We start from the raw sequence: 27555 nt of genomic DNA, 5'->3' as shown, positions 1-27555 counted from the left end.
TCGGACAAACAAGGGGCTAGAAAAAGAGTTTACGAAAATTCCGCTTTACAACCAAATCAGAACTTTTCTTTCTTTTGTAACGTAAGCTATAAAAACTACCTAAGTGCTTATTTATTTCAAACATATATTCAACTTAAACAAACAATAAACAACATTCCAGGGTAAGCCTGAAAGTAGTTCCAGGTGAGGTTTAGCCCTCCCTGGTCACCCACTAGCTACAAGACTGGACATACCTCCTGTTAAGTTTGATTTGGATTTAGGTCAGTTTGAAAAGATTAACATTCCTTTAAGAATCGAGTCCATATCAAAAACAGAACTACAATTTCAAGGGATTGAAGCTAAAACCACGTACACTCACAAAATAAACATGCCAATTAGTCACTAGGCTATATAAAAGCCCTTGTGATTGGCGCATGGGATTCCTGGTTTGTTCTCAGCTTCCACCACGTGGACTTTGTGTGAACAAAAATACCATGTGCGTGGATTTTCTCGGGGTTCTTCCGTTTTCTTCCACCACCATCATCCATCAGAATCATCACTACCTCCCTTAGCCTCGGTGCATAACGTTGGACGTTAAACTAAAAAAAAAAAAAAATCCTTGTATTTGTGTGCAATTCGATATCTTCCTAAATTTCAATGTATTTTTAATCGAGCACAAGAAGGCCACAATGTTGACTAAGAAACAAAAGAGCGATAAAAAGAGAGATGGGAGAAGAACAGATTAAATTCCATGTGTGCGTTTCATGTGTGCACGTTGCTTCCTATGTTTACCTCGCTTAGCTCATGTGTATATTCTAACACATGTAATCATTCTTCTTCTATAGCTTAGAGCGAGCACACTTTTCGGAGATATTTTACCTTTCGACACCCAGTTATTAGGTGTTTTAGATCGCCTGTGGAAATTGTACGTACGAAGGAGGTGTGGAAATAAGAGGCAACATATGCTTATGGAGAGCTTAAATTCACTTTGATAGGTGTTTACTTTAGTGTGATGTTATATCTCCCCCCATTTTTTCCTGATATGTAGAAGGTTGTTTCCGAAGACTTAGCTGTGTCTTTTAATTACTTCAGCGTAAAACGTTATTGGATGTTGAGCACAGAACATACAGAATGCATTGAATAAATGCAGAAGTTTAAATTAGATTTAACTTTATACAGGGGGCACGGTGTCTCAGCGTTACACCGTTTATCTCTCTGGTCCGAGAGGTTCTTTTGTTCGATCCCAGGCCTGTAAGCTTGTAATAGATAGCATTGTGTTCGTGAGTTTTCCTGATTCTCCAATTTTCTTTCAGCATGGTGTAGTCGAGTGGTCTGAGGCGTTTAGCTAACAGTGTTCGTAGTTTGAGGGAAAATTTGCCTAATCCAGGGAAATTTCGTAGGTAAATTTAGCAAAAAAAAAGGAAGTCTTCGGTAAAACGTGAAAATTCAGGGAAATTCTCGCGCTGACTGATGACCAATATAGCCTAAATGCTCAAATTTTTCTTTGTTCTTCAGAAATAAACCAATACAATAGCAATAGTTTGTGTGTGTGTGTGTATACAAAATAAAATTTGCACTCATTATTGGCTAGATGTATTTTTGTATATTTTTGTAAGAAAAAAGTGAAGGAGAAAGTAAAAAAAAAAAAAAAAGAAAGAAAAAGCAAATAGCAAATGATTAAAGCAAATATAGTTGACACTTCCTTTAATATAGCTAAAATAATCTTATCACATAACTTCTATCATAGGAATTGGATACTTATGAAACTAGGGAAATTTTGATAAGAAAAGGGAAATTTTTGTGCCACTCGAGGGAAATTTTCTTAAGGAACCCTACGAACACTGTTGGGTAACGGTGAGGCAAAAACCTATCGGATATTCAAATCGCTGTAAAAAAAAAAAAAAAAAAAAAAAAAAATTATGTTTCGGTGTTTGAGTTCCTGTGGAGTTTGTAGAAATTCAATGAGGTCCAAAAGAGTGGAGTGAGATCGTAGTCATTCACTTTCATTAATCAGCCACACCTACATGGCATAACTGAGGGACGTAAAACTATAAAAATTTCATTTAATTGCTAATTAAAAATTTTCATTAGGCCTACTCATGTGTTTGTCAGTGCTACTTAATCAGTCTGAAGTTTGCATCTTTTTGAACTTTGATAGAAGCATGACAGCACACTGACTTTCGTCCTCAGAATGTTGCAGCAAAAAAAGCCCGAGACTACGGAGCTTACAGAAAAACCAAGGCCACGACTGCCTAAAAAAAAAAAAAAAAAAAAAAAAAAAAAGCAGGTTATAACTAAAATGGGATATTTCCCAATATTTGTTTTTAATTTATAAATATTCTCCAAAATTGGGCCCAAAAATAGGTATGCACCCCTGCATTGATCAAGTATAATATTCAGTTTATGGATGTATTTGCTTTGACTGTTCCGGGCTTAAAAAGACGCTAAGAACAAATAATAAAGAAAGTAGGTCTACCTGTTTGACAACAATAAGAAATGATATAAAATACGGCACGGGATTGCATACCTACTTTTGGGCCACCCTGTATAAGTAGTAGTAGTAGTAGTAGTAGTAGTAGTAGTGGCACTAATATATGATGATGTTCAAGTTTTAAACGTACACTTTCTTTCGAATCCACATTTTGACTTTCAAATGTAGAAGTTCAATATTTTGAGTAGAGTTCAATGATTCCATTAACAATCGCCTTCTAAAGAAAGCTGCCTTTAACCTTGACCTACAGGTGACTCGGTATGTTATCTGAGACAAGACACCTACTTGCAGTTTTTTTTAAAAGTATTTCCATCTGCAACTTGTTGCAGCATCGATTAATGGGCAGAGATGGTACAGCCATTAAATAAAATCTTGGGCCAGAGAACTTTATGTAGGCTTTTTGTGACAAGGCTTAATAATGCGAGGAAAGAAAAACAAGTATTACATTCGCCTTAATTGGCTACGTTTTGAATTGGATTGTTTCATACGTGAATTTCAGTTAGTTTTAGAAAAAAAAAAAAATAACAAATTTAGTTAGGAGTTTTTTCTGCGAGCTAAGAGATAGACAATTTGGTACCACAATATATTTCTATTGTGCCGTTAACGAAAGCTGGCGTCTTAGCGATAGTTGCACGTGCCTTAAACTAATCGAAAACAAGGGTTATTCAGCAATCACTATAATATTCTTTCACGCTGTTTGTGTGCATCCAAAACCACTGACAACGGAGTTGCCGATATTTGAATGTTGAATATTCTGTCAAAAATTTTCAAGTCTATTACTTTTGTTATTTGAAAATGCCACATTGGAAATAATCCTACTATATTATTACGATTATAGAATTATGACTTATTAAGTTTGTCGCCAGGTTCTTGTCTCTATTATTATAGAGTCTTTGGAAACAGTGCTTCCAACACTGTTCTGTCCAGATGTCACATGTCAACTTTCATTACCCCACTTGCGTCTAGGAATGGTAGAAAACCAATATCTGCGACTCAAAGCCTTTTAGCATCTTTTTTATCTGACCCCTCTTCGATTAATTTTTAACCGACATTTGCAACAAAAGGACAAGATTCTCAATTAGACATATATATACGTATATATATACTGTACATACATGTACATATATGTATATATATGTTGTGTCTGTGTACACGTATAACTTCTACTAAGTTCTCCAATTTTGATTCTTCTTTTTTGTTTGAAATAGGATACTTTCCAGCTGGTTTACGTTTACACATACAAAAGAGTATTATTGAAATATAGAAACAAAGTAAATCAAAAGCCTGTTTTTAAAAAAAGTTCCCGCAAATACGCAATTTTAAGCAATATATCAAATTTAACCATGTTTTTCATTTTTCCAGAATGGTTTGAGATATCAGATTGCTGTAAATGGTATCCACGATCTTTATATTTATTGAAAAAACACGTACACAATTAAATGTGATACTTATCCAGTTTTTCAAAATATAGTCCTTTGAAAAAAGTCAAATTTTCAATTCGTTGTAACTTCGTTTCTGCTTTTCCAAAATACGTCGTAAAATGATCATTGTGTTCGACACTTAGGTACGTCGGATATTTATTACGCTATTCGTCTCATTTGCGTTATTTTTGTAGAACCTCCAAAATTTGGTTGTTTCTCGATATTTGTGATACTATAGCGTCCTTAGTTTGCAACACTACATTACAAGTGTATCATTGTAAGTTTTCGTTTTATACGTAGATTTGAAATACGTAATTCGGTGACGTAGTGCCATTTGAAAACACATAACTTCATGTTTAACTGGCAACACTGTTAATTCTGTAGTATCACAGAGTATACCATATTTGCACGATACTAAATTTAAGCGTTTCTTGTCAATTAGTTTAAAAATTACAAGAGGGTATCAAGATAAAGGGTCCACCCTATATATATATATATATATTAATTTATATAATGTAGTATTATGTATAAGTAATATGTATAAGTTTATATACACTTATACATATTACTATACTATACTACATACTATTACTATATTACTATACTACTTATACATATTACATCGTACTATACATATTAATTTATTTTAACATACAAAGCAATAAGGAACACATAAATATTCTCTGACGATGAGAACAAATCAAAAACCATACAATTTGCGACAATTCATTCAATCTTCGTTGCTGTCTTCGTTGACTGGAATATTTTCAACTTTAGAGCCTGTTTTAAATAAATTAGTAACGAAAGAGAAAGGAAAACCGTGAACTTTGGCAAATAAATGTTCGAAGTTTTGACCTTGAGAGTCTTAAAACGGTCAAAAACTGTGAAAAAATACGTTTTTCTGTTTTTTGACAATGTTGCCATCACTTTCAGACCTTGAAAAATATATATATTGTACTTAAGGGTTTTACAACATTTTAAACAAAAAATCAGCGAGGTGTACCCCTGAAATTTTTCTTTTTACTATTTTCTGAAATTTTCAGCACGTAAAAAACTAAGAAAACACACGTCAATTTATTTGAAAAAATGTTCGCATTTGCATCTATATAGTATCTACAATCTGTGAAACTTTCAAATTATTTAGACCACCCCCACCAGAATTTAAAAAATATATATATATTAAATTTTGAGCATGTATGAGACGATAATTCTGTAAGGGGAAGGGGTAGGTGGTCGAACCTTTTTTTAAGGGTGGTTTTAGGTCAGAACTAACATTTTAGATCAATAACAATCCAATTTGGATCGAGGGCCTATTTCACTATCTTACTAGGAAAGACTCTTTAAGAAAATGAAATAAGAGATTTCTGTGTTTCTATTGGAAGAGTCTTCCTTAATCTCATATCTTGTTACGAAAATACTATCTCTCGCCTCGCCTCGTAAGTACCATTGTGCACACCCTTAGTTATGCATCTGTATGCGTTATAGATCATTTTTTTGAACATACATTGTAGGAATTCGAATATGCTTAGGGGGCGCTTTCGTATGTACCGTCAGTACATATAGTTACGAACAACAACAAAAGTTTTCTTTCGAAAAAGTATAGATATGAAGAGTCTGACATGAAAAATGCAACGAAAGAAATTCAAATAATAATAAAAAAAGAAATATGTATATAACTTATTTTTAGAACACCCGTCGACTCATCCTTTAGACACTAGTTAAGCAAAATGACATAATTTGTTCTGACACATACAAGTTAGGAAACATATGCTCCAAGTCAGAAGCAGACTAAAAAAAATAAAAATAAGAAACAGTGTTGCTCTTTTAAGTATATAATAAACCAAAAATGTACGTCAAGAAAAATGACATAGGAATGAAGATAAAGGGGAAGAGAAAGCTCAGAGAATGTAAGGAATCGAATGACTGCCTCTTCTTGATCCTGGTTCCATTTTTTGCTGACATGATTCCTCTGTGCAAGACAGGTAAATTAACTCACAGGAAGACGAGGATTCACGTGATAATCCTTTCTTCTCCGCCTTTTCACATTCCCCTTTTTCATTCGTCTCTTGTCATCTATCTATTCTTTATTTTTCTTTTCCTTTTTTGTTCCTTTATTCCTGAAAACAAAATTGGATATATTTGGCTCTCGGACTGGAATACCGAATTGTATCCACTGACTGCCTACATCTGCATACGGTTGGTATGTGGATTTGTTTTGTTTGAATATCCATAAGATGGTACACTTGTTCTTAAAATTTCACTGTGGTATTAATCCAATCGAAAAACTCTGCTATGCTTTTTTTTAAAAAAGTTAAAATTTCATTTTGGTACTAATCTAATCGAAAAACTGTGCTGTTCCATTTTTTAAAAGTTAAAATTTCATTTTGGTATTAATCTAATCGAAAAATTCTGTTGTATCATTTTTTTAAAGTTAAAATTTCATTTTGGTTTTAATTTAATCGAAAAACTCTGCTGTGTCATGTTTTTAAAGTTAAAATTTCATTTTGGTATTAATCTAATTGAGAAACTCTGCTATTCTTTCTTTTAAAGTTAAAATTTCATTTTGGTATTAATCTAATCGAAAAATTTTGCTGTTCCATTTTTTTAAAGTTAAAATTTCATTTTGGTATTAATCTAATCGAAAAATTCTGCTGTTCCATTTTTTAAAAGTTAAAATTTCATTTTGGTATTAATCTAATCGAAAAATTCTGCTCTTCCATTTTTTCAAAGTTAAAATTTCATTTTGGTATTAATCAACCGAAAAACTCTGCTGTGCCTTTTCTTTTAAAGTTTCATGTCCTACTATTATGCCTTGTAGACTAAGGGAGTAGAATAGTTAATAGAAGTAAATAATTATGATATAATTGGTGGATGATAATGTGGGAGGAAACGTAAGAACCCGGATAAAACCCACAGACACGATACTGTCTATCACAAACTCATGGAATTGTGCCACTTGTTATTTTAAGTGTTTCTAAAATAAAATTATGGTTCATAAGTGTTTTGAGAATTTTATTGTGTTAGGTCTACATTGGACGTACTGTAATGGCTGTCACATCTTGGACATCAATAGATAGATATTAAATGATGATTCCAAAATAGAACTGACAGTATAATAAAACTTATATTTTTGGTGGTATCTTTATATTACTGAATCTGCTACTTGTATAAGTAAAATATTATATAGTTTATTCTTAGAAAACAAAGACAAATGTATACTTTAAGATAGAAATGAAATTAACCTTTTGTCTGTATTTTGTGTATGCCTTGCATTTTGACGAAAACAGAATAGTACAAGTAAGTAATAATAAAAGAATTGTCGTAATAAAGAAGGTAGGGGGAATTGGGACGAAATGGTGTTCACCGGTCATTCACATGACCTATGTTATCGAATGAGATACCTCTCTTACCAGTATCTCTGAAAGCTTATCACTGAGACCCAAGAAGCTCTTGAGATTACATGAACGATCAATGTTACCAGAGAAATCTTGTCCATTTACCAAATTGTTAGTAGTTGGCAACACTCTCTTTTCACACTGTTATTTCATAAATATTCTACAAATCCTAAGTTAAACGCCTTAACTGTCTTTTGTGAAACCGCCTTTTGAGTAGAATTATTCCAGTCAGATGTTATTAAAAAGTTAAAAAAAAAAGAAACAGGTAGTCAAAAAACGAACTCTTTCCACAGGTTCCGGTCAATCAAAAAATTATCCACCGACATTCTTTTCTGTCTTTATTAACTTCTGGTCCTTATTTTCAAGCTTTTTTATTTTTCACTTAATTTAATTTTGTCATTTTTCTTTCCCTTCCTCTTTCTCCTCTTCTTGTATTTTTTGTTCCCATTTTTTCATCCTTTCACTTTCTTTCCCTCTTTCTTAAGGGTTATAGGGAAGGGTTGGGGTTAGGAGACAGCAAAAGAAAAAAAAGAGAAAGAAACGTACACAGAAGAAAGAACCGATTCAAATTACAACCCAGCTGATGGCATCACTCCACAAAACTGAAGGTTAACTTAAACCTTGAAAAATTTTTGCTTCTGTGACCAATTAGTTACGTCGTTTCTCAAACGAAATATCTTAATCAGAATCTTCAAAAAAGGAAGCTGGATGGCACGCTCTTCTTTCCTCATCACTTTTACTTTTATTTATTTTATTTCTTTATTTTTTGTGGCGAGAGAATGCTGTTCTATTCCTTCCTGTTTTCTATTTTTTTTTTTTTTTTACTTTCCTACACAATGGTAATAATAGTAATTATACTAAAAAATGTTGAAAACAACATTTAATATTAACAATAATAAAACTATGAGTTTTTTTTAAAAAAAATATTAACAATACTAAAAATGTATCAAACAACACTTAATTTAACAGTTCAAAAAATGCGTGGAAATAATACCTAATTTAGCATTCAAAGATGTAGGTAACAACTACTAATTTAACAATTTAAACTTAATATTACACTTATTATTGACAATAATAGAAAAATGGGAGAACACTTAACATTAGCAGTAATATGAAAATAAATACTCAACATTTACAAAAATAAGAATGTAGAATGCAATATTTAATTTACCAATATTAAAAATGTGGGAAAACACATGACGTAGGAAACAATATATAATTTTAATAGTAATAGAAACGTGGAAAACAACACTTAATTTAACAACGAAAAGTGTTATAAAAACTAAATTTAGCAATTCATAAAAATAGGAAGGAAAACAATTTGAAACAGAAAAATAAGGGAAAACACTTATTATTAACAGTACTAAAACATGGGAAACAACAATAAACATGGAGGAAACAATACTTAAATATAGGTTAATGTTATGCCTTTGTCCTTTCAGTCCTTAGATATTAAGGGTCTTCACTACAGCGAAATTAAACTACCACTAAATTTAGAGCTTTTCTGTAATATCTTCAAAATAAATAAAATATTCCAAAAGCAGAAACGTAGTGATCTAGACAATATGATTTTGGATGTGACACCTTTCCCACAATTCACCTATCGGCTTTTGGTATGCTGCTATTTACAGAACCTACAAAAATATGCTAAATCTATTGACAGTTACAAATCGAAAGCAGATAGATGAGTTGTGATAGCGCAAAATAATATTGTTTAGTGCACTACGTTTTTGCTTTTCGATTTTTTTTTTTATTTGTTTTGAAGATGTTTCAGAAAAAAAAAACTAAAATTAGCGGTAATTTAATTTTGCTGCAGTGAAGACCCTTAATGTATTACATTCATCTGTTTTTGTTAGTCTATTGCTCAATATGTTAATAACTATTTTCTGTTATTTGCGTTATCAGCTTACATATAATTTTACTATAATAATTATTAATCATGTGTATAATGAATATTTATTTTAATACTATTGCACCGTGTGCCTGGACTACTAGACTTCATTCTAATATTACTCAGCGTTTCCGACTTTTTATCTGTATACATGCAATGGTGATTTAATTCATTTATTTCTGATAACATGAATATCTATCTTTCCGGGCAGTTAATGCAAAATCAAAAGTTTACTACCGAAGAGATAATGCAACCACCTGACACAAGACAAGACCACGACCATGAAACAAGAATTTTCTCGTTCCGTCCCGATTCTAGTTTTAAAACGGGACGAGAGGCGAGATAAGAAGTACATTTTCAAATTCGAGACGAAAGGACAAACATGATTATTCTCGTTTTCGAGGCGAGACACAAAAAAATCACGAGTTTTGTGAGCAACCCTTCGTTCGTCGAGTAATTGCAGTATTTTGATTGCATTTTATAAACTATATAGGCCTTATGCAGAGTTGTTTTGACGTAAGATTAGCGTCATACTAAAGACCTGACTACTGCAGGAAACATATGTTAGTCAAACTCTTTAGTATGGTACTAATCACGCGTCAGAACGATTCTGCATAAGGCTCTATGACTTCAAACCCACTTCTATGAATTATTTTCAGACAAGTTTTTCTTTCCATTTTCTTTCTTTCAATTTTATTGCAGACTAACATCAAGAATGAAATTTCGACAGAAAGCATTGATTGCGAGTGTTGAGGCGAAGCGCGATGAAAGACTTCATCCATTGGAGTACAAGCAGGATTCTTTCAGTGTTTACAGTAATACTTGGAAGTCTAAGATATATCCACAATACAACAGGAACACAATGGAAAGAAGAGATAAATTCCTCTTAAAACGTAATAAATAAAACTAGTGTTATAGGTCTTTTGAAAATCCTGAATGGACCTCCTGCTGTTTCATGCTTCATTACTCTTAACCTCAAAGAACTTCAAGTATTACTTTTATTTTATTTCCCGCCTTGGGCAGAAAGATGAAATATCATCTCCCGGGTGATATTCAATACGAGGTTTATATATATACTATACACAATGGCAGAATCTCTGTGTTCTCTTGATAAGTGACTGACCAACTTTTTTTTTCTACTTCATCTGAAATATTTCTCATCTGTCAGCTTAAAACAAGTGGCTTTCGTTTGACATTGTGAAATTACAGTAGACTTTCAAACTTTGGGAATACAATGTTGAGACCGGAAGTTGTAGATCTATCTTTTCCGATTTCAGTAGAAGTTGAACGTGGGAGATAGAACATATTTTTGAGACGTTTAATCCATGTAAAAAATACTTTCTCGCTACTTTTTTTTTTTTTTTTTTTTAAGTTTTGTTATACGGTAAATAAGCAATATTGAAACCGGATGTAGATTTTCACGAATTTCACTTTTAGTAGAAGAATTGAGAAGCAAGATGGAATGTATTCATGGGACCAAGAATCCCACCCAGAAATGCCTTTCCTTGCTACCTATTATCGTTATTGCTGTATGGTAATCAATATTAAAGCCAGGAGTTTTTGTGCTTCCGGTTTTAGTAGAGAGACAAGGCGGAGATAACCCTTTTCTTGGGACACTGAGTTCACCCAAGAAACATTTCTTTCTATTATCGTTTTTGGTCTATAGATATCAATATTAAAACCGGAAGTAATAGTAGATTTCTACTTCTTCCGATTTTAGTAAAAAAATGAAATGAAATCTTTTGAGTTTTACGTCCCACGTTTATTGCCGGTTAGGCTAAAGGTGACGGTGATTATGAGAAATGAATGAAATGGTGGAATGAAGAAAGTGGGAGGAAACGGAAGAACTCCGAGAAAACCCACGAGCACTGTGTTTGTTCACCACTAGGTCCATACGTCGCGAGCTGGGATCGAACCAGGGACCCCAAACACCGGAGGTGAACGCTCTACTACTGAGCCCCCGCCCCCGGTTTTAGTAGAAAGGGTGGTAATGGACCCTGTTCTTGGAACCCTAAAACGACATAAGACAGTTTTTTTAAGTATCTTATAACGTTTCTGCTCTGATGATCAATTGTGAAACGGCAAAGAGACAATAGAACAGCCGATATATTGTTCTATACTAGGAAAATACAGCAAAGTTAGAGTGACAATTTCAATCCTCTTGTGACGTATCGCGCATTCTGGAATGCGAATCAGCCTACATATTGGAAGAGACTGCAATAGCCATTTTCTTGATATTTCTATTATTATTCTCTACTGAAATTACTTACATATATTTTCCTAGCATAAAACATTGGACAATAGATTTTTTGGCACCAACCGCACTATAGTTGATACACTAACCCAATGATGAATATGTTATTTGTACGTCAGCATATCATTGCGACCACAGCTATATCATCCGACTATGGAACTTTTCAAATAGCACGAAATATTTCTGAGCATAAGCTGAAAAAAAAAAAAAAAAAAGCAGGGATTGATGATTCCAACACGCGTACGTGTTTCTATATATGAATGGCTCAGGCGAACTTTGGTAAGCGTTACTTAAGGTAAAGTTCAGTTATTAGTTCGAATGGGTTGTGATCGAACCTCAAAAGAGTATATAGGTAGTTTAGTTTCTAGAACGTAGCTGCAGATGGCAGTGGGAGCTTGTTTGGATGGTCATAGTATGTTATTGCATTGAATGCCATGGAAAGATCAACCTTCTTTTCAGCTTACTAGAAAGTTAGAAAATGTGACATACCATTATGCTATCCCAAGTCTCTCATATACTCGTAACGTACTAGCATAGATTAAAGTTTTATTTATTAAGTGCGTCTATGCTAACTGCAATGCGCTATAGTGAACGCAAGAGGATACTTTGGCATTCTTTCTTCCTAAGTAGTACCGTAGATTCAGGGGCGGATCCAGGGGGGCGATCGCCCCCTTATTTTATATATATAAATAAAACCCATCCCAAAGTTTAAAGCCCTTAAAAGTAGCAGTATGAAAGCCCACCGCTTCCCCCCCAGAAGTCGGTCCTGGATCCGCCCCTGCGTAGATTATGATATTTCGGAAGAAAGAATGCCAAAATATCCTCTTGTGTTTCACTATAATGCATGACAGTTAGCATAGACGCACTTTTCTTTTCGTCTAATACGAGAATACAATGCTGTTTTACAAAGCGCTATTACTAATATTCATGAAGTGTAATGTTCAAATGTTCACGTAGTCAGTAGCTCAAGAACGTAGTCATACAGTTTAAGAGGCGTAAAGAAGCATGGCACCGCTGGTGTAGTGGTATCATGCAAGATTCCCATTCTGACGACCCGGGTTCGATTCCCGGGCGGTGCAGAGTTGTTTTTTAAAAAATATGAATTCAACATCATATTAAATAGAAAGCATTGGACAAAAATGTTAATAAGATTAATTCTAGTAGTGTTTTTGTTGATTAGAAGACTGTCAATCCCCAAGATCCAGAGTGAATTTAAAAAGAATATGTTTGACATTTATCAACGATGGAATTGAAGGAAATTACCACTGACATCGAATTGTAAACTCAAAAAGTAATATAAAATATCACAAAATAAAACGTAAATTTTGCATTGCGTCGATGCAAATCGATATGGAATGTGCCCTCCTGGCAATGGTAGTAAATGTCATTTATACTAGTAAACTCTATCCCCACATTCTGTTAGTATAGCTACATGCATGGAATGACACGTTCATCTCGCACGAGAGAACAAACAGCACATGTAAGCTCTTGCCTTCGTCAAAGCATAACAAAGATTTAGCTGTAAGAAGTTTTTGCTAATCTATTTCCGTTGTACTCCATTACAATGTTCTACGTAATTTGACAACACGCTTTAACTTCGGATAGGTGCTGACTGCCACGGGTGCTGACTGCCACAGCCAATTATTGGTGCTGACTGCCACGACTGTCGCTGATTGCAAATATGAAGGTGCTGACTGCCACGACGGCGTGCTGACTGCCACGAGCCTGGGAGAAACTGTATTTGGAAAGAGAGGAATTAATCCCTCATACTAAATTTATGATTATTAATTAATTTAGTAGGGATTAATTTAGTAATCATCACAGCAAATCTATGTGGCATCCTATAAGTAACAAAGTTGCTCACTAAGTGGAACGACATACACTTGGAAGTTTATAAAGGGATTGTTTTTTCTGTTATATGTACAATTTTCACATTTCATTGTTTATATTAATTGTTTTATTGTATTATTTAATGGATATGATGGTCTGAAGCCAGCTGACAAGGGAAGTTTGGGAGAAGCACTTGCCTGCAGAGAAATAAGCATGTCATTTGAAGGACCAATTCATGCTGATTACAACAGGTAATAAAACTCCTGTACGTTGAGAACTGTTCGAGATATTCAGCTTGGAAATTTATATGAGAAAATGAGTGGATGCACGTTTCAATGCGTTAAGTATTCTCACCCATGGCGAAGCCTCATGGTTTGAACTTGCTATTGCTTGATCACTGGGGTCCATTCACAGACAAATTGTCCATTACAAGTTGCATGACGGATGGCAAAGACCTAATGGTTGAGAAGATACCAAGAATTGCACATGATTTGTGCAACCATTTGATGTGTTTTGATTCCGATCAATCAAAGATTATGACAGGAGATTTGTATATACATAGTATGAATCTTCTTCATCTGGACGTTATAATGTACGAACGAAACAATCAAATAAAGTTCGTGTTCATACGAATCACTTCCGATCACAGCGATACATTGGGTTGTTTCAGTTTGCGTTCTGCAAGGCAGGTTACGAACAAATTATAGGCCTATAATTTTTGAATCACTTGTCGAATTTGCTTTTTGTTTTGGTTCTGCGAACTGTTCTCTTGACGGATGCAACACAATTGCACATATAAAATGTTCATGGTGCAAGGGAGTATTTTGCCTGCGTCATTTCTTCATAAAACAGAAGAACAACAGTGATCAATTTTCATCTCTAACCTATGATTATTCTGAACAATGTAATGACTAATTGTATCTAACAAACCCGTTAGTTATTGCGAAACACTTTTTTCCGTTACTTCCGATAGCTTTCAATTCGTATGTCAATATTCGTTACTAATTATGTTATACTTAACGCGTATAAATGCGTATATCCTCATTTTCTCATATAAACTTCCAAGTTGAATATCTCGAACCGTTCTCAACCGTACAGAAATTTTATTAGCTTTTTATAATCAGCATGAATTGGGACTTCAAATGACATGCTTATTTCTCTGCAGGCAAATGCTTTCTCCTGAACTTCCCTTGTGAGTACAGCCAGCAGTGCTTTTTTGATGGAACTTTCAAGAGCTGCTCGAAACAATTTGCACAGCTGTACACAGTTCATGCTGACATAGAGAGTTCAAGTGAGAACACATAAATCGTACCAATTTTGTACGCACTGCTCCCTGACAAAACTGAAAGTACACTCATGTCCAAAATTATTGTACCATATCTATAACTGTCTTCTTGTAAGAATATAATTTGATAATTTTGCAGAGTACTTTTAATACTTATATTATGTGTATAATCAGGAAATTTATATTTGTGATAAATTTCATAGGAAAAGAATTATAAATACGAAAATCATAATGAGTAAAATAAAATGTAATTAAATGGACAAGAAAATTTTATTTTCGTTTTATTGTTCTTATTTGCTGCTCTTTTGACATGAAATTTACCACATACTTGTCTTTGCCGATTATACACATACTAACATTATAAGAAATACCGGGCGAATTCGTTATCAAATTATATTACTAGAACAACATATTTATAATCATGTGACAATAATTTTGGACATGAGTATACATACAGAGACCTGTTTACCTTTGTTAGGTGTTGGTCTGAACAACACGATCATCTAGTTTCTTTCATGCTTCTTGGCGTCCGGTAATGTTACGTCTTGCAACTTTCTCTCAGGCTCGTGGCAGTCAGCACGCCATCGTGGCAGTCAGCACCTTGATATTGGCAGTCAACGCCAGTCGTGGCAATCAGCACCAATAATTGGCTGTGGCAGTCAGCACCCGTGGCAGTCAGCACCCCACCTTTAACTTCTCCAGTTAAAAAAAAAAAAAAAAAAAGTTTCGTTGCATGTTGCTTCAGAGAGAGAGGAAAAAGCTCCAAAATACACCTTGAGATTCACTATAACACGCTGCAACACAAACACATCTTTTATTTTTTTTTAATGTGATTCCGAATACAATGCAGTTCTACACGTAAAAAGAGAATGAAAGAACGCATATTTATGGCCAATAAACTCTTTTCTGATCAAGTAACGTGTAAGTTATTGGACAACGTAAATGCTATTACTATTCATTAAGTGTAGTGTTCACATATTTAGTAGCGCATTAACTAGTCAAAGTGATTAAGAGTGATAGGATACCGTAGCACCGCTGGTGTAGTGGTATCATGCAAGATTCCCATTCTTGCGACCTGGGTTCGATTCCCGGGCGGTGCACTCTGCCTTTTTAATATCTGAACCCCAATAAAGTAATACAAAACGTTGGATAAAATGGTTGATAAGATTTGCTCTTTAACACTGTTTTCGTTGATTCGAAGACTGTCAATCGATAATTTTGAATCTTCTTTTACGGACCAGCTTTTAGTTTTGGGCATCCTTCCGCACCAAACCCCGTTTTTTTTCTTATACCTTATGACGTAATTTTTAGTCCTTTCCTTTTTTTAAAAAAAAATGTCTTAAGAGGATTTGGCCCCCAAGTGTTTTGCCTTACGAAGTGTTTTGGTGATTGGCACGTGGAAAAAACAAAACGGCGAAAGAAATTTTCTTGTAAATTATGACGTAAATTTTGACCCTTGTCCAAAAATTCTTAGGCTCACTGTAGCCAAAAGCCCCCAGTTTGGAGCGCAAGACAATGTTCATCTTACATTCCCGGCCAACCTGCACCATATGGTAAGGGTGATACAATTTGTACCTTCTGATGTGATTTTTCGTGTGCTACGTAGCTCCCTGTCCATAGGGCCCAGAGTCAAGAAAGAAAAAAAAGGAAAAAAAAAAGAGAGAGAGATGCTTCATATTTGTCAACGGTAGAATTGAAGGAAATTATCAATGACGAGATATTGTAAAATCAGTATCTATTTACTATTAAACTTCAATTTTAAATATCTTTCTTTTTTAAAAAGAATTATTACCTCGGAACGTATTCCAGTTTTGAAATTCCATTCTCTTGATACATATATTTACGAACTTCTTTAACACATTAAGCTAAAGTAATATAGTTCGCTTTGAGTGTGATTTCGGCTGCAATAAACCGTCGAAGCCAACACTTGACGATGCTTGTTTGATGAAGAATTTATTGAGAAGGATCACGAGCGGTTCGTAGTTAACCTTTGCCTTTTCTTTTTTTGTTTTGGCGGTCGTCATCTTCTAAATACTAGCCAGCCGACACTATTCATATCATACTGGAACATTTTTAAAGCTCACGCTCTGTCCAGTTATACCACGTTAAATTGTTCTTACGACCATTACAATGCGTCTGGCTTCTTGAACAGGTCCATAATTTTGGCTGACATATGCAGACAATGAAGTGTCTAGTGTTCTACGTAGATGAATACAAGCGAGACGTCTTGATGTGCGTTGTTTAGTCATGTGTCTACAGTGTATAACGCAAAACCTTAGCTTGAAATTCCTCCGACTTGTCACGTTTGATAATTTTCTGAGATCTCGGCAACGAAATTAAATATACAGTAAATACTTTAACGTCCCACGCTTGTGACCCGGAGACTAAATGGAGACGGATGATAAATGGAAGTGAATGATTATGAAACAAATGATGTGGAGACGGGACAGGAAAACTCCAAGAAAACCACGAACCTCTCTTCACCAGAAAGGAGCACTCTTGTACGGAAAATGCGAGATTTCATTTTTTAAAAAAGATTTCAATTTGGTAGTACTAATGGGAGCTCCTTAGTTTACAACATTTTACTTACATCCCCATGGCCCTTGGTTTGACTACCAGCAATTTGTACCCTAATTTTTGGTGTTTACATAGCGTCGTGAGGCAAACTGGGAAGTTACTTGAATGAAGACGTGAGGGTCACTGTAAGTCCAGAAAGACGCCATCCGCCAGTTGGAGACAGGGTAACGCTACGCGCTTATTTCGTGTTCGTCGCTAGGCTCGATGTGGTTCCACCGGTCGCTAACAGATGGCGTTGGAGCAGGCTTAGACTCGCGAAAGGCTGTTATTCCAGTTTTATTTTTATTTATAAGGGATGGGGCTCCCCACTTATTTTTGGAATAAAATTCCTCCTCCCACTGGACAGTACTGGACAGTGAATAAAGTTACACTATTGTTGGGGAAAAAAATAATTATTTCAATTTTATGTTCCACGGTTATGGCCTGTAGGCTAAAGAGACGGTAATGATAGGAATAAATGAAATACCGATAACGGAATGAAGGAAGTGAGACAAACACTATGTGTGTCTGTGGGGTGGGTGAGTGGAGTTCTCCCACTTTCTTCTTTTCACCATTTTTATTATTATCATCATCGTCTCCTTTACCCTTCGGAGCGCAATCATGGGACATTAAACTAGAAAGGAAAAAGCGAAGGTTTCAATCTGCCATTTCGTGTTGAGTAGTTTGGCTTAAAAACAATTTATTTACTAATTTGTTTTCAAAGATTAAACGAATGTGGTTGCCTTGCGCGAACCATTCAAGACAGTGGCTCCCGTAGCATGGTACGCTGGCCATCCCTGGCCTAAAATAACTACAGTGAGCAAAAAAAAGTATTCCGTCTCAAAGCGCATAAAATATAAATTGTCTCATATATTAAAGGGAAGAAGACTCTATCGCACAATAATATGCCCATAGGTTTGTCTATACTTTCCAGCTCAAATAAAGGAAGAAACAAATGAAACTTTGTCTTTCGTTTTCTACAGGTTACAGTAAAGCAGAAGGTCACATTTATTGCCAGAAAAGTATTCGTCTTGTTCTATACCTGAAGCAACACACTCTTTGTAACGCGTGTCTTTTGGTACTATAGCTGCAGACGCTTGTCAGTTGGTGAGGTGAAGTCGAAGAGTGTGTGTGTGCTCTATTGCAGTCAATAACGAACAGAAAACAAGCAGGGGAAGACAAAATGGGCCGAAAAAAAAAAACAAGTAAAAGAGGAAAGACGAATGATGATACGATTGTTTGGTAACGGTATATCCTTTAGTGAGATCAGTGATATGATTGGTCGGCCTGTTACCACCATTAAAAACTTCATATATACGTTTGAAAAGACGGGAACATACAAGAATCTATCGAGATGTGGGCGTCCATCACAACTAACGCAACAAGATAGACGTCTCATCGTACGTAAAGTTAAGAAGAATCCGAAGGTGAGTGCACCACTCATAACTGGGGAGCTCCAACAAGAGTCTGCAAAGAAAGTGTCAGTGCAAACAGTGAGAAACGTCCTCCAAAAAGCTGGATATGGAGCCAAAGCAGCCCACAGAAAACCATATATCAGCAAAATCAACAGAAAGAAGGGCTGGGAGTATGCAAATCACACAGAAACGAGATATTCGACTTCTGGAAAATGCGGTTTTCACTAATCAAAGCAAATTTCATTTGTTTTAATCAGATGGACGAGTTCTGGTATAAAGGAAGAAGAATTGTGAGCTTCAGGGAAATAATCTTACAGTTACAGTGAAGCATGGGGGCGGCTCCGTACTTGTATGGGGTGCATGAGTGCGTACGGGGTTGAGGAATTGTTTCATTGAGGGAAAAATGGATCACACAGGCATATATCAACATCTAAAGACACATCTTCTCACGAGTGTTGAGCAAATGGGCCTAGCAGGGGATTACATATTCATTCAAGATAAGGACCCGAAACACACTGTCCTGAATACGAAGCTGTGGTATCTTATACAATACTCCGAAGTGGATGGAAACCCTTCCACTATGACCGAACATTGATCCAATTGAACATCTATGGCACTCTCTGGAAACAAACATACGAAAATACCGTATTTCAAATAAGACTGATTTTTAAAACGCATTGTTAACGGAATGGAGGAAAATTACCAGGGTAACAACAGAATATTTAGGTAGACCAATGCCAAGCAGGTTGCAGGAGGTCATATGGCAAAAAAGGAAGTCCCACAAAGTAATAAAAAGTTGTGGGACAAGAAACCAAGCTATTGCAGATGAATAGTATTTCTTTGTAGACGAATACTTTTTTGGGCGTGAAATATGTTTAGTTCATTTTAATTTGTGCCCTTTTCGTATGCTTTGAATGAGAAATAACTTCATTTCTATGTTTTCTATGTATAATATGTAGTGTAATGAAATGTCTGTGTTTAGTTCTTCCTTTTACTATTGAGTTGAATGCAAATTACATGCGTACAAACACTTCAGTTCTGGCTGACGAATACTTATTTTGCTCACTGTATATAGTAACCAATAGAATTCATGGTTTCATCAATGCTTTTAATTCTGTTTTACTTCTTTCCATAATAGATTTTTAACACAATACTTTTCGCGATGGCTTCTTGGCGTGGGCGCCCGAAAAAAAAAATTCTAGGGGAAGGGGTGATCTCCCTGGTTGCTATATTACGTTTGGTACTTTTTTTTTTATTTGTATTAAGAAAATCTTATGAAATTAAATACATTTTCGTGAGCCCATGCTTCTTGGCATTATTAACCGCTTCCTTCTTTCCTTTTTTGGGTCATTCGTATCTGAACTTTTTTTAAGTCACTGCAAATAATTAATATTTTATAACTCAAATTTATCCCTTTTCACTGGATAAAGTGGCTTCGTGCTATATTCTTCCACTTTTTTGAGGTGGTAAACTTATAGCTTAGCTTAGTTTAACTATCTGGTGATTCATCATATAACAGGGTTTTCTTTCTGCGGAATTATACATATTATTAACCCTGATCTTTTAGCTATAGATTCTGTATATAATCTCAAAGCTGCTGAGTAAACGAAATGATGCCTGCTTGGTTAGGTGGTTGCTTATCAAAAGGACAAACACGTAGGATTTAATTTTCATTCATATGCCTAATGGTCTTCTGTTCAGTAACCAGATTAAATTGTCTGATTACATAATAAGTCACAACCTAGAGCAGTTTTGTTTTAACTTTTGCCTTTCTCGTTTTTGTGACCTTGAGAGAATGTTCGATATTCTTTTTTAATGTCTATTTTAAAAGCATTTGACTAACAGTCTTTACAGTGGGGATTTTTTTTTCCTGCGAGTTTATTTTTTGTGTAGCCTCCAGTGATGTTGTATTCATAACTGGACATGTATCTTCAGAGATAATCAGTCCGTTACTTTTTGAGAAGTATTAAACGTACAATTAATATCCAGGGGCGGCGATTTAACGTTTGAAACTGGTAGGACAAGGTCGTCACAATGAAACCAATCCTGGAACTTAATATATATCTTCATATCAGAGTACGAACATGAGCACCCCTCCCCCCTGGTATAGTGGAGCCGGTAGCAATAGGCGAGTAGTATCAGGGGTTCGGTCTCCAATCACGAGGCGCAATCCATAATGAAACATAGAGTATGGACGATTTTAACTGTTCTCGAAGGTTGTGTGTTCGTGTTCCTGTCATAATGGAACAAGTTGAATATTAAAAAAGATTGATGTGAAAACCATGGAGACATTTGTCCCGGGCGGCGCGGATTGAAAAAAGGGAAAAGTGATTAGCACGTGTGTCTCAGATTCGATTTAAGGTGGAAAAGGATTAGAAGTTTAACGTTTATGGTGATTCGGATTCCACCTTAAATTATTGGTCTGCGTATCGTATTATAACCGTGGTGTTGAAACGAAATGTTGAGGTCCAATTAACCAAGGAACATTAGCACAGTATAATGACATTTTTTGTTTCTGTTCTGGTTGAACCGTATTTAATAGGAAAGATTTACGTATCAAGTTTCCCTGAAAGGATGGGCAACATTGCAAACCTAAATAATTAGTCTAGAATATAAGATGTTACACGAAAGTTAAAAAAAAAAAAAAAAAAAAAAAAAATGTTAGCTTTACTGCAACTTGGTTCAGGATGAAATACATGGTAAAACACACAATTCAAACTAAAATATGAAGTGTGAGTCAAACAGATTTTACCACCCAGAAAAGCAGCAGCATTGTAGCAGATTTTTAAAGTTCAATAATGATGTTCAACATTCTCTTGTTTGATTCTACGTATGACATTACGCATAAACACAAACAACAAACAAGAAAGAAAATTATATTTAGTGAAAAGGCAATGCGAGAGAGAACAATCATGTTTCCTAGAGTAGCAATAAAACAGGCTTACACATACCAGATCCTACCAGGTCACTTTGGGTTATGGGGCAATCCGAGTCTGGGGGTCACTGTGAGGCATGAGTCTGTCCGGGTCACTGGATCTGATGGATCACGGGTCAGACTGCCTCTGGGTCTATCTGGGTCACTGGCTTAAACTAGGTCACTCTGAGGGATGGGTCTGTCCGGGTCACAGGATCTGGTGGATCTTGGGTCTGACTGCCTTTGGATCACTGGCTCAGACCAGGTCACTGCGAGGCATGGGTCTCCGAGGCGTGGTTCTGATAGATAGTGGGTCTGACTGCCTCTGGGTCTTCCGGGTCACAGATTCGTGACCAGTGGAGTAACTTGAGGCTTCAGCGCCCTCCCGCAACCCTTAGTTATGTGCCCTTACTTTCTATATATTTTGCGCCCCTGGAGTTTGTGCGCTCCCCGCGCCACGGGGGTTGCCAGGGTACTATTTACGCCTATGTTCGTGACCCATTCCATCACTGGCTGCGCAGCAGTGGCGCTGAATTAAATTTTAATATGAACGTTAAAATATCGATGCATAGATGTGCATAATTCTTTCACTTATGAAGAACACAGATAAAACTACTTCATAACACAACCCCTCCATTGTGCCCTAAACTTACTGATTGGAATGTATCCACCCCCCACCCCCCCATTGATCTTTGATGACACTTTCTACAGACAGCTGTTACACGAAAACAAACTGGATCTCATTCTGCATCTACTCTGGAGACATAAAAAGTCTCAGAAGGACGGCAATACAAAAATGATTGACAGTGTTGTAAAAATATGGAAATCCTGTTGCGATCTTCAGTTACAGAAGCCGTCTGAGGTTGACAGAAGCTGCAGGAAATGAAATGGAAACGTTCAGTTACCTGCTGGTTCCTTGTCAATAAAATGTTTTTTCAAAGGGATAGAAAACACACATACAACGTCTGCTTTAAGAGGCAAATAGGAGGTGGTCTGTATGGTAGTAACAAAACCCTTTTCTTATGGTAAATATATGTCAAGAAAATATTGCGGCTGCTAATTTAGTCTTTTCTGTCTGCATATATAAAACGACAAGGTAGCCAGAAAGGGTTGAAACCCTCCACTTTGCATTTTTCTTTGCATTTTTTAACATTCTTTTATAGACAGTGAACTAAAAGAAAACTTTCGTGGTGATTGCCAACCAACATTCATGTATTACTGTTAAAAAATACGATAATACAGAACCCTAACATATATGAATAGCAATAAAATAAGGAGAATAATGTAGTGCGGGGAAAACATAAAGAGTGGATGAAATTGTCATTTAGGTGCTTTGATTTGCATTATGTAGTATCTTCTGTGGGTAACAGAAGATAAACTTTTTTCCGTTTAGTTTTAACTCCAGTGCACCGATTTATTTGCATCCTGCCCAAACATCCCGAATTGTCTGAACTACACCTATATGGAAACAACTTTTCCTGTGGGGAATTTGTTTTATTTGTTAATTTAGCATCCTTTTCAGCACCGACACTATATGAGACCTGGATCTACCGGCGGAATCTGAACCACTGTAAGGCGTTCAAATTTAAATGCTCTCCAATTGGGATCCTAACCCAGGACCCGTGTACCAAAGGCGCGCGCGCTACCGTAAGAAATGTAATTCTTCAAGTTATATATAAAAATTACACCATTATACTTATTAGCTACGAAATTATTCTCAAACTACTGTCTCAGTGTCGTGTGGATATAGCAACAACGAGGCCTAAATCAGGACTTAAGCATAGGGTCTAAATGTAAGCAAATAATTCTGTGTTATTGCAACACCTTATGCACTAATAAAAAGCCGCCACGAATATCGTTCGAAAGATCTCCAAGATATTCCAATGAATTTTATTTTTAGTACGTAATTGTCTTCGTGTATATTTTCTTTTATACATAGATTAGGACTTCAAAGTAATAAAAAGTATCCTCTGTGAATAGAAAAAGCGAGAGTATGTCGAGAAAACCACATTTATTGTATTTCCGACTACAAAGTATGCGTGGCGTGAAGTAGAACTGGCCTGCACACCACAGAAGAGTTCTCTGAACCAACTTTCCCCGTACCCATTTAACCACTGACATATTTATGGCAATTCGTATTAAGCTAATAGTATTTCTTAGTTTATTAATAAATCTATAGATGCAGACAGTAGGATGCAGTCTACATTTAATATAGTATATTAGCAATAGGAAGTAGGCAGAAAGTTAGCTAGAATGCACATTTAATAGTGTTATTCCGGTATTCGCTTGGTGCTACAGAAAAGAAACTCCAATCTGAATAGCCGACAGGGAGATTCGAACGTTAGACATGACAATCTTAATTCTTCACTCATACTCAATTGATATAATCCAAAGAAAAGCCTCCTTGAATTTAAATGACAGCGTACTCTATAGATATATTTCACGTAACTGATCTTGCTGCATCAGAGTGGAACGACTTAGTGTTGCAATCGGAGGTAGTTCCAACTTGAAAACATTATTCTGTTCTCTACTGAGAAAGATATACAAGTAAAATCTCTGTAAATACGAAACAATAATGTTTTCAAGTTGAAACTTTTGTTATTGCAACACTGAGTCACTCCACTCTGGTGCAGCAAGATCGGTTACATGAAAACAAACTGTGAGGATAAAATAAGATGATTATCACGATGATATTTTATGAATGACTATTAACACACGAAAGAAAATAAAAGAAAAAGTCATCAACTCTTGTGTTTCTCTGAAGGTAATGACGCAGCCAGATGTTTGATCCTTTCTTATCTATATACAATGTATAAGAATTACAAGATGTTGACTTTCGTTATAAACAGATAGACTACCAGAGAATTCTTTGTAAGTCAACGACTTCATTACACACACACACACACACATATATATATATATATATATATATATATATATATATATATATATATATATATATATATATATATATATATATATATATATATATAATGAGTTGCTTATATGCGTGTGTATTTACCTCGAAGGACAATGTGTAGTATTATGCTCTCATTTTTCACTTTCATGATTTGTACGTTTATTGTTCACATCTTCACGCGATCTTGAGTTAAGACTTCTGGTTAAATGACCAGAAGTTTATACATTGCAGTATATCTGATTTTTTCCGGTTATACAAGATGCTTAGTCTTCTCTTCAATAAAAAAAAAATACACCATTTTACACAATAGGGCTATATGCCAGATTAGCAGATCATCAGTTTATTTTGTATGTAGTTTTCAGATCTCAAATTGTGCGTATACGTATGTATGTATGTGTAAGCATAGGAAACAGTAGCGTCATTACAGACTTTGTTAGGGAGGAGACAGAGATTGTCCATCGCATAACAGTTTCACTTTTTTTTATTAGTATATTAGTATACAGTTTATTAAAAAGCATGAGTTTCTCAAACTCAGGTGTTGCTATTACCACCTCCCTACCTTCTCCAATGACGCACCTGATGGGAAATGTTAAGTCCTCCTGCCCATTGGTTTATAGGTATCAGAGCGAAAACAGTAGATAGCGAGATGCAAGCTTTGGGAACCAAAACAGCGTTCCCAAGAATAGATTTCACTTCCACATTTATCTTCTTCCTACTGAAACAGGAAGTGCTAGAAATCCATTACCACTTTCAGTTTAAACCTTTGAACAAGTGAGTTTCGTTTCATAGTGCGAAACTACATTAGACTTCTAATCTATACGAACTGAATAATCAAATTTAAAAAGTAGTATATGTAAAACTACTGGTTGCAATAGATTAATAAGATCAAAGATATAACCTGTTCTTCAGATGCTGAATCCATATCAAAAAGTCACTACTCGCTATACCTTAACTGTTTTCACTCTATGGCGATAAATGTTGAAACCGAAATTCGCTAATTTGAACCACTTTTGTTTTGAATAACGCGTTAACGGAGTAGATGGAACCTATTCTTGGGACGCTAAATCGATTGCAGAAAAACGCTTCTCAATATTTCTTACAATTTTTGCTCTATTGAGTTCAGATTTGAACTGAAAGTACTTGTAAATTTTAACCACTTCCGATTTCGGTAGTGTGTTTCGAGTTGTAATAACATATAAACTCTACTTTTGAGACAGCCGGTTGCAGAAAGCTGTTTTTCGCTATTTATTACCGTTTCTGTTCTATGGTGATAATTGTTGAAACTGGAAATGTTTGATTTGAATCACTTCCGGTTACGGAGAGTATGGAACCTGTATAGAAACTGAATCGATTTAGAAAGGCCACATCTCGATACCTCTTACCGTTCTTGTTCTGCGGAAATCAGTACTGGAATAATAGTAAATTTTAACCACTTCCGATTTTGGTAGAGTGCAGTGGGTTGTGGTAATATATCCTTCTAAGAAATTGTATCGATCGTACCTAGGTAGAAACCCGTTTGTCACTATTTATTACAATTTTTATTCTATGGGAATAAATGTTAATACAGGAAATGGTTAATTTGAACCACTTCTGGTTTGAATAGAGCAGCGTTTCCCAATCTTTTTCAACTTGCGGCACACTACGGGTGTTACTTGGATTCTCGCGGCACACTTATAGATTAAATATAAAACACAGCGGTATTTTTCTGTGATTATTGATCTCCTTCTTACAGAGAAGAAAGCTCTATCACTAGTTTTTCCCCGTGGTAAATCATTATGCTTATTTTTCATTCTAATTTAAAAATAGAAAACAATTGCAATGAAATATTGGACTCAGGTTTTTAAAAATACGCTTTCTTTTTAAAAACTGTATCCAACCTTTTACCAAGAAGGAAGATCACTAAATAATAAACGAACAAACAAATCTCTTTTACTTCTAAAACACAAATGTAGGTAATTTGTCAAAAGGATTGAATGATATTTTAAATTTTCAAGTTACGAAAAAGTCTGCAACAATAAAGAAGCAATAATGGTCATAACAATGGTAACAAATACTTTTTTCAACATTAGAAATGTACAGAACACTAACCCGGTATGGAACTTATAATTGTAGATTCATAGTAGAGGTTCATAGTAATGTGAAATACAAATATACATTTTTCCCTACGCTTTGCAATTGGATTCCTATAAAATTAATAATTTTGTTTCGATTCCTCGCGCCACGCCAGCGGCCCATTCACGGCACACCGGTTGGGAAACGCTTGAATAGAGGGTTAAGGAAGAAAATGGAACTTATTTGTGGGACACTGAATCATTACAAAAAGTCGCATCTCGATATCGTTTCCATTCTAGCTCTATGTAAATGAGTATTAGAACCGGAAGTAGCAGTAAATTCCAACCACTTCCGGTTTTAGTAGTGTTCTGATTGTGGCGATATGTTCTCTTAAGACCCGGGATGGATTGAAGAAAACTACTTACCGTTATCTTTTACCATTTTTGTTCTATGGCGAAAAATGGTTTTGAGTTTTAGCATCCTTTTCAGCAGTGAGGCTATATGAGACGTGGACATTAACATAGAATACGAACCGCATGAGCTCCCGCCGGGAAAAGAGCGTAGCCTGGATCTTCCAGGCCAAAGGCGTCTACGCTAACCGCTTAGCCACAAAAGAGTTCACACTTCCAGTTTGAATATACGGTTAACAGCGAAGATATAATCTATTCTTGGGAAGCTGAATTGGTTGCAAAATATTGCATTTCGATATTTTTTTCCGTCTTTGTACTAATTCTCATTGACATACGGACGGACTGACGGACAGACGAAGTCATTCTATAAGACTTCCGACATTTATGCATAGCATAGATTGGAAATCTAATAATTACAATATTAAAATTATAGTAAAATACAATGTACATATGTAAATATAAGTTATTATTAACTTTGAAAATAGCACCACTTAACGTTGGAGCAAGAAATTACTGCATTTCTGCAATTTGACGTCTATAAAGAGAAAGTGATTCCTTTGAATATCCTTAGGAGTATTTAGATTTCCCAATCTGTGACTGAAACTCCTCAAATTCATCATAATTTATAGGAAAGATGAAATATGTATCTTGGCAAGTTTTCTTACACATATGATAAAAAGGATTTGTAAGACAATTGCTCATTGACCTATCGTTACACTTGTACTTGGTTTTAACGAGCACA

The 27555-nt window shown here is 35.3% G+C and overlaps 1 protein-coding gene and 2 non-coding genes across 3 annotated transcripts in view; 2 read left to right on the top strand and 1 right to left on the bottom strand.

Moving 5' to 3' along the window:
- RpL9 (ribosomal protein L9) overlaps positions 1–27555 on the bottom strand; it is a 375798-nt gene that overhangs the window by 264288 nt on the left and 83955 nt on the right. The gene's annotated exons all lie outside the window — the stretch shown is intronic.
- Positions 12440–12510, top strand: TRNAG-CCC (transfer RNA glycine (anticodon CCC)). The gene has a single exon. It is a non-coding gene; the product is annotated as a tRNA-Gly (tRNA).
- Positions 15576–15646, top strand: TRNAG-CCC (transfer RNA glycine (anticodon CCC)). Its single transcript has one exon. It is a non-coding gene; the product is annotated as a tRNA-Gly (tRNA).

This window comes from Thermobia domestica, chromosome 5 (genome assembly GCF_964235325.1).
Source record: "Thermobia domestica chromosome 5, izTheDome1.hap1.1, whole genome shotgun sequence".
Lineage (NCBI taxonomy): Eukaryota > Metazoa > Arthropoda > Insecta > Zygentoma > Lepismatidae > Thermobia > Thermobia domestica.
Note: the sequence above shows the minus strand (reverse complement) of the source record. Positions and strands in the feature narration are given on the sequence as shown.